This window comes from Aegilops tauschii, chromosome 3, assembly GCF_002575655.3.
Source record: "Aegilops tauschii subsp. strangulata cultivar AL8/78 chromosome 3, Aet v6.0, whole genome shotgun sequence".
NCBI lineage: Eukaryota > Viridiplantae > Streptophyta > Magnoliopsida > Poales > Poaceae > Aegilops > Aegilops tauschii.
The window spans coordinates 402,125,783-402,134,981 of record NC_053037.3 but is presented as its reverse complement, the minus strand read 5'-3'; positions in this window follow the sequence as shown (position 1 = coordinate 402,134,981).

Genomic DNA, 9,199 nt, shown 5'->3' with positions numbered 1-9,199 from the left:
GGGGGTAGTGGGCCGCACTGTGGCCACACCCCGTCTTGTCACCATTATGTGGGTGGAGCTTTGGTGGTTGCGGTCTCGGCCGGCTTCTTGGAGTCGGCGCTCTTCGAGGCCGGCTTCCTGGAGTTGGCCACCCTGCGGATTTCCCGGGGGGGAGGTTGTTGAGGCTGGGCCGCCATCCGTGAGTCGGCTTCAGAGGTAGCCGGCCAGGGGAGGTGGTCCATTGCTTGGAGTGCTTGAAGGCCCAAAGGCCTGATAATTTTTTAGAACAACCGTGGGGCCTGGTGCACCGTCGTCCGGAGACCTGTTCTGGACGGGAACCCTTTTTCTCCCCCGCGAGCGCAGCCAGCCTGCTGCGCCCGATGGCGTTTGCCCCGACGCGCTGCAAGGCGTCGACGACGCCTGCGCGACGAGCCGCCTCGCCGATCTGCTCAGCGAGGCTCGCATCTCCGACGAGCCCGCGTCCGACGCGAGCACGGACTACCCCGAGAGCTGCCTCGTCAGCCTCCTCGACCAACTTCACGTCTCCAGCGAGCCTGCTGCAAATTTGGAGTCGGTCGGCTCCACCGACCCGATGCTTGTCGATTCCGACACGGCATCGCTCGACGCCTACCCCTCCGACGTGGTGGTCTTTGACGACCCTCTCCCTCGAGCTGACAGCGGCAGCAGCGCTGTCACCGAAGTGTTGGTCATCAGCCACGTCGCCAACTCGGGCGAGTACGCCCACGACGCCCTGCAAGCGGCGATGCACGACTTATCCGTCCCCATCCCGGCCGACGCCGACGCCGAGACCTTGGAGGCACGCCGCCTCGCCCTCATCGCGGAAGGCCAGAAGATAGCCTCCATGAGACGCCTCACCGAGGCCCACCAGCGCGAAGTCGACCACGCCGCCTTCGGTACGCCGCCGCGTAGCGGGCCGAGCCGAGCCGGCTTCGTCCAGAAGCGCGGCGCGGCTATCACCAGCATGCTGGGGGCAGATCGCCCCGTCTACGCCACCCCGCTCGAGAATCTACGAGCCACTCAGGCGGCCGCTGAAGAGCTAAATGGGCTGGGAGCCGATGAGCTCCCCTACATGACAAGGCGGATCCAGCAGCTGATTGACAGGGCCGCAGAACGGCACGAAGCCGGCGCCCGCGCTGATAGTCATCCCCCGCGCCGGGAGCACGCCGCGACGTCCCGGTCGCCGACTGCGAGCGGCGCCCGCGAGAGGAAAGACAAGGAGCCGGCTGCTAGCCGCAGCCGGACTCGTATCACCATCGAGCGCGACGCGGAAGGCCGCCCTCGAGCGGTGGAGCACCGAGGAAATCCGCCTCCTCCCCCGCCTCGAGGGGAGAGACGTCCCACCCCGCCGCCTGTCACACATCCGACTCTTGGTGACCGACTAGGCCGCCGCGAAGGAGTCGGCGAGAGCGACGCCCGCCACCGGATCGACCGCCTAGCTCGATCCCTGGCGCTAGAAGAAGAAGACGATGTCGGCCCGCCGTGCTTTGGCCCCCGCATCCGCGACGAGCCCTTCCCCAAAGGGTTCTCGCTCCCCAGAGACACGCCCAAGTACAACGGCTCTGTGAAGCCGGAAGATTCGCTCATCGACTATTGTACTACGGTCAGCATAGCCAACAGCAACAGACGCGTCGCCGTGAAATACGTCCCCCTCATGCTGCAAGGCATGGCGCGCACCTGGCTCAACAGCCTCAAGCCCTACAGCGCCAATAGCTGGCTGGACTTCACGGAAGTCTTCGTCCGCAACTTCACCAGCACGTACAAGCGGCCTCCCAAGCCTCGCCAGCTCTCCCTATGCGTCCAAGGGCCCAACGAGTCGACCCGTGACTACCTCACGCGGTGGGCCGAGCTCTCAGCTCCTGCGAGGGGGTGCACGAGGTTCAGGCCATCGAGTACTTCACCGCCGGGTGCCGAGAGGGCACCCTCCTCAAGCACCGGCTTCTCTGCGACGAGCCGGCTACCCTCGATGAACTGCTGATCATCGCGGATAAGTACGCCACGGCCGACTCCTCGATGAAGACCGAGCTCCGAGTGGACGCCTCTGGGAAGGTGCTTGCTCCGGCTCTCAAGACGCCGGCTAGCGAGTCCAATCGGCGCCCTTACCAGAACGACCACAAGCGCAAGGCCCCTATGCCGCCTTCCACCAGTCGGCAGGTGGCCATAGTTGAAGATGAGCAACCCGAAGAACGGCCCGCTCCCAAGAAGAAGGTCGGCAGGCCGGCTTGGCAGCCGGCTTTCTCCTACGAGCAGACTCTCGATGCCCCCTGCAAGTTCCACAGCGGCGCGAAGCCGTCCAACCACATGACCCGAAAGTGCCACTGGCTCACGCGAATCTCCAAGGGCGAGGGGTTGGTGCCGCCTCCGCCTCCCGGCCCGCCGCCTCCAGCCCCCCAGCAACCGGCAGCTCGGCCAGCAGTCGGAGCCATTCAAGATGAGTTCCCTGAAGAGCACGCCGCCTACGTCGTCTTCACAAGCCAAGTCAAAGACAAGCGTAGTCGGCGCCGTCAGCATCAAGAGGTCAACGCAGTCGCCTCTAGCGCTCCCGAGTTCATGCACTGGTCCGAGAAGCCCATCAACTGGAGCCAGGCCGTCCACCCAGAGGTGATGCCATCCCCTGGCTCCTATGCACTAGTCTTGGATGTCACCCTCGCGACAGAAAGGCGAGCTGCCCGATTCTCCCGCGTCCTGATTGATGGCGGAAGCAGTATCAATATACTGTACCGCGATACCATGGAGAAACTGAACATCAAGGCGAAGCAGCTCATGCCAAGCCGGACCGTGTTCCATGGCATCGTGCCCGGCTTGTCTTGTTCCCCGATCGGCAAGATCAAGATGGATGTTCTCTTCGGAGACAAGGATCATTTTCGCCGAGAAGCGATCTGGTTTGAGGTAGTGGATCTGGAGAGCCCCTACCATGCTTTGCTTGGCCGACCTGCTCTGGCCAAGTTCATGGATGTGCCCCACTACGCCTACCTAAAGATGAAGATGCCGAGCTCGAAGGGGATCATCACCGCAGCCGGCGACTACAAGAAGTCCATCGAGTGCGCCATGGCCAGCAGTTGGCTGGCCGAGTCCCTCGTACTGGCAGAAGAGAAGAAGATGCTAGAACGGGTTGTGGCCATGGCCGGCAAGCAGCCGGCTTTGTCCCCCAACCCCAAAGACTATGATGCGCAGGGCTCCTTCCAGCCGGCCAAGGAGACGAAGAAGATACCTCTGGACCCGGAGAATCCAGAAAGGTTTGTTGTCATTGGGGCAAACCTGGACAGTAAATAGGAAGGCGAGCTCGTCGACTTCCTCCATGAGAATCGAGACATCTTTGCATGGTCCCCAAAGGACATGCCAGGTGTCCCGAAGGATTTCTCCGAGCACAAATTGCACGTCCGAGCTGACGCGAAGCCGGTCAAGCATCCCCTCCGCCGACTGTCAGAAGAGAAGCGAAGAATCGTAGGAGAAGAGATAGCCCGGCTCCTCGCCAATGGCTTTATTATGGAAGTATTTTTTCCAGAGTGGCTTGCCAACCCAGTCTTGGTTTTGAAAAAGAATAACAAGTGGCGTATGTGTATAGACTACACCAGCCTCAACAAGGCCTGCCCCAAGGATCCGTTTGCTTTGCCACGGATTGACCAAGTGATAGACTCCACAGCCGGATGTGAGCTATTGAGTTTTTTGGATGCGTACTCAGGGTACCATCAGATCAAGTTGGACCCAGCTGACCGCCTGAAGACTGCCTTCATCACACCATTCGGAGCTTTCTGTTACCTGACTATGACATTCGGCCTGAGGAATGCGGGTGCCACTTTTCAGCGTTGCATGCAGAAATGCCTCCTCAAGCAACTCGGCAGAAATGCCCACGTCTACATAGACGACATTGTGGTGAAGACAGAGAAGCGCGACACCCTGCTGGAGGACCTCAAAGAAACATTCGCCAACTTGCGCCGATTCCAAATCAAGCTCAACCCCGAGAAATGTGTGTTCGGAGTACCAGCCGGCCAACTTCTAGGCTTTCTGGTCTCCGAACGCGGCATCGAGTGCAACCCTGTGAAGATCAAGGCCATCGAGAGGATGGAGATTCCCACCAAATTGTGAGATGTGCAGAAGTTCACCGGGTGCTTGGCCTCCCTAAACCGCTTTATCACCCGGCTAGGAGAGAAGGCTCTCCCCCTGTACCGACTAATGAAGAAGTCCACTCACTTCGAGTGGAATGACCAAGCCGACCAAGCCTTCCATGAGCTGAAGAAGATGCTGACCACTCCGCCTGTCCTGGCGGCACCGACTGAGAAGGAGCCCATGCTCCTCTACATTGCCGCGACCAGCCGAGTGGTTAGTACAGTTGTTGTGGTCCAGCGCCCCGAAGAAGGCCGAGCCCAGCCAGTTCAAAGGCCGGTGTATTATCTAAGCAAAGTACTATCCAGCTCAAAGCAAAACTACCCGCACTACCAGAAGATGTGCTATGGGGTGTACTTCGCCGCCAAGAAGCTGAAGCCCTACTTCCAAGAGCATCCCATCACGGTCGTGTGCACCGCCCCGCTTGCCGAGATCATAGGCCGCCGGGATGCATCCGGCCGGGTGGCTAAATGGGCCATTGCATTGGCACCATACACAATCTTCTACCAACCCCGCACCGCCATCAAGTCCCAAGCATTGGCCGACTTCCTCGTCGACTGGGCCGAGACCCAGTACCTACCGCCGGCTCCCGACTCTACCCATTGGTGGATGCACTTCGACGGGTCCAAGATGCGCACCGGCTTGGGAGCCGGCATCATCCTCACCTCTCCCAAAGGCGACAAACTCAGATACACGCTGCAAATCCACTTCCCCGCCTCCAACAACATGGCCGAGTACGAGGCGCTCATACATGGGCTCCGGCTAGCCAAAGAACTCGGCATACGCCGGATCCTGTGTTATGGCGACTCAGACTTGGTGGTCCAGCAGTCGTCTGGCGACTGGGACGCCAAGGATGCAAACATGGCGAGCTATCGATTCCTCGTCCAGCAGATCAGTGGGTACTTCGAAGGGTGCGAGTTCCTTCACGTGCCAAGGGCCGACAAACGACCAAGCAGATGCCCTGGCACGGATCGGCTCCACCCGACAGGCTATACCGACCGGCGCCTCCCTCCAGCGCCTCCTCAAGCCGTCCATCAAGCCGTCTCCAGAGTCGGACTCTATCTTCGAACTGCCTGTGCCAGATGCAGCCGGATCCGACTGGAGGAACCCCGCAGGCGGCACGGGGACTTCGACAACTGGCCCGGGGTCTGCCGTAGTCGCACCCGGCCCGGGGACTTCAGAACCCGGCCCGGGGACTGCAGCAGTCGGCCCGGGGACTGCAGCAACACAAGAAGCGGTGGCCGACTCCAATTCCACGCCACCCGACCCACCCACCCGAGTCATGGTGGCCGTACTAACAGAAGAAGAAGTCACAGCTCCGTCATGGGCCCAGCCCATCCTCAAATTCCTAGTTAGCAGAGAGCTGCCGGCTAATGAGATCTCAGCAAGACTAGTGCAACGACGAGCCGGAGCATATGCAATAATCAACAGAGAGCTTGTCAAGCCAGAAAAAGGAGTGGCAATCCTCAAGGATATCCATCAAGGCGAATGCGGCCACCACGCAGCCTCAAGATCACTTGTGGCCAAAGCTTTCCGCCATGGTTTCTTTTGGCCGACTGCTTTGGAAGATGCCAAAGAGATAGTCAAGAGCTGCAGAGGATGCCAAGTCTTCAGTTCCAAGCAACACCTGCCGGCTTCTGCACTCAAGACCATTCCCCTCACCTGGCCCTTTGCCGTCTGGGGACTGGACATGGTGGGCCCTTTCAAGACAGCCCGCGGTGGCTTGACACATATGCTTGTCGCCGTGGACAAGTTCACAAAGTGGATCGAAGCGAAGCCAATCAAGAAGCTGAACGGGCCGACTGCCGTGACGTACATCACCGACATCACTACTCCGTATGGCGTACCGCATAGCATCATCACCGACAACGGCACAAACTTTGCCAAAGGAGCACTGGCACGTTTCTGCGCGACGCAGGGTATCTGACTGGACTTAGCGTCCGTTGCCCACCCGCAGTCAAACGGCCAGGTCGAGCGAGCAAATGGACTCATCCTCTCCGGCATCAAGCCCCGACTGGTTGTACCACTGGAGCGATCGGCCGGCTGCTGGCTCGATGAGCTGCCGGCTGTCCTCTGGAGTCTGCGTACTACCCCCAACAAGTCAACCGGCTTCACTCCATTCTTCCTTGTATATGGTGCCGAGGCTGTCATCCCAACCGACATCGAGTTCGACTCGCCTCGGATCACCATGTACACAGAAGCAGAGGCCAAGGAAGCAAGAGAAGACGGTGTCGACCTACTGGAGGAAGGCCGGCTGTTAGCACTCAGCCGGTCCGCCATCTACCAGCAGGGGTTGCGCCGCTACCACAACCGCAAGGTCAAGCCAAGATCTTTCCAGGAGGGCGACCTTGTGCTTCGGCTGATCCAGCGAACAGCCGGCCAGCACAAGCTCTCGGCCCCCTAGGAAGGCCCTTTCGTCATTAGCAAGGCACTAGGCAACGACTCCTACTACTTGATCGAAGCGCAAAAACCAAGAGCACGCAAGAGGGGTGACTCCGGCAAGGAGTCGGACCGACCATGGAACGCGAACCTCCTGAGAAGATTTTACAGTTGAAAGCAGTATGTATCATGCTACCCTTTTGTATTAAGTATGCCGGAGTAAATGGCCACGGGTAGCCTAACCGGCAGCCCCTGGCTCTTCAAAAATTATCAGGCCATTTGAGCCTTCAAGCATTCAAAGCATTGGGCCGCCTTCCCCGATCGGCTACCTCTGAAGCCGACTCTCAGAAGGCGACCCAGCCTCAGCAACCTCCCCCAAAGATAACCACGGGATGGCCGACTCCAGGAAGCCGGCCATAGAGGATGCCGACTCCCCAGAGCCGGCCGTGAAGAAGGCCGACTCCCCAGAGCCGGCCTCGAAGAGCGCCGACTCCAAGAAGCCGGCCAAGACCGCACCCACCAAAACTACACCCGCATAACGGTGACAAGACGGGTTGTGGCCACAGTGCGGCCCACTACCCCCGAAGCCCGAGGCAGGCATGGCCACAGGACGCCGTACGGGACGGCCATCTCCCGTTAGGCTTGGCACTGTAGCCATGCTGGCCTCAGCGTCACCCACGACAGGCGCCAGTACGGCCCACGGGCGGCGGGCCCCTTTAGCCAGAGAGAGGCGTGAAGGCGGTCCGGCCTCCCCCAGTCGGCCAAGGGCGTAGCCGGTCCCCAGAAGCCGGCTACCCCCTCCCTCGAAGCATGTGCCATATTTAGGAGACAAGACGAGGTAAGGCTACAGTGAGAGCCCTCGAGGCGGCACACAGTAGCCACGCTTACCTCGACGAAGCCCTCGTCATCAGGGACGAGGCTACAGTAAGCAGCCGCCGACAAGACCCCGAGGCAGTGGGGCCGGCCTGTCGACCAAGAGGCCGGCAGCTGGCGGGACCCACCAGTCGGTGGGCCCCAACGACCGGCGGAGAAGCCGGCGAGCGCAGACACTGACGACTGGGACCCGCGCCCAGCCGGATTACAATTGTACCCCCGGGGGGTAGGCCTATATAAACCCCCGGGGCATCCATGCAAAGGGTTGGCTTCTTAGAGTTACACACACACCATATAGAGAGAGAAGCAAGAGCTAGCTTTGCTCTTCTTCTCCCTTGAACCCAACAGCTCAAGGAGCATTTGTAGCTACTCTTTCCAATCTAGTGATCATGCGGAGACCCCGCAGAGCAGGACTAGGGGTGTTATCTCCACGGAGAGCCCTGGACCTGGGTAAGTTTCGCCGGCGTGCATGTCTTCGCCTCATCCCGTTTCCAGGCACCGGCGACGTCTTACTGGCACCCACCATGATAAGCCACCCGTTGGCATATGTCGCACCTACCACCCGACATTTGGCGCCCACCGTGGGGCCAGGTGCACCATCGTCCGGAGACCTGTTCTGGACAGGAACCCTCTTCCTCCCCCGCGAGCGCAGCCAGCCTGCTGCGCCCGATGGCGTTTGCCTCAACGCGCTGCAAGGCGTCGACGACGCCTGCGCGGTGTGCTGCCTCGCCGATCTGCTCGGCGAGACTCGCATCTCCGACGAGCCCACGTCCGACGCGGGCACGGACTACCCCGAGAGCCGCCTCGTCAGCCTCCTCGACCAGCTTCACGTCTCTAGCGAGCCTGCTGCAGATGTGGAGTCGGTCGGCTCCACCGACCCGATGCTCGTCGACTTCGACACGGCATCGCTCGACGCCTACCCCTCTGACGTGGTGGTCTTCGATGATCCTCTCCCTCGAGCTGACAGTGGCAGCAGCGCTATCACCGAAGTGTTGGTCATCAGCCACGTCGCCAACTCGGGCGAGAACGCCCACGACGCCCTGCAAGCGGCGATGCACGACCTATCCGTCCCCATCCCGGCCGACGCCGACGCCGAGACCCTGGAGGCACGCCGCCTCGCCCTCGTCGCGGAAGGCCAGAAGATAGCCTCCATGAGACGCCTCACCGAGGCCCACCAACGCGAAGTCGACCGCGCCGCCTTCGGTACGCCGCCGCCTAGCGGGCCGAGCCGAGCCGGCTTCGATCAGAAGCGCGGCGCGGCTATCGCCAGCTTGCTGGGGGCAGATCGCCCCGTCTACGCCACCCCGCTCGAGAATCTGCGAGCCGCTCCGGCGGCCGCTGAGGAGCTAAATGGCCTGGGAGCCGACGAGCTCCCCTACATGACAAGACGGATCCAGCAGCTGATCGACACGGCTGCAGAACGGCACGAAGCCGGCGCCCGCGCCGGGAGCACGCCGCGACGTCCCGCTCGCCGACTGCGAGCGGCGCCCGCCAGAGGAAAGACAAGGAGCCGGCTGCTAGCCGCAGCCGGACCCGTGTCACCATCGAGCGCGATGCGGAAGGCCGCCCTCGAGCGGTGGAGCGCCAAGGAAACCCGCCTCCTCCCCCGCCTCGAAGAGAGAGACGTCTCACCCCGCCGCCCGTCATGCACCCAACTCTTGGTGACCGACTAGGCCGCCGAGAAGGAGTCGGCGAGAACGACGCCCGCCACCGGATCGACCGCCTCGCTCGATCCCTGGCGCTAGAAGAAGAAGACGATGTCTGCCCGCCATGTTTTGGCCCCCGCATCCGCGATGAGCCCTTCCCCAAAGGGTTCTCGCTCCCTAGAGACACCCCCAAGTACAAC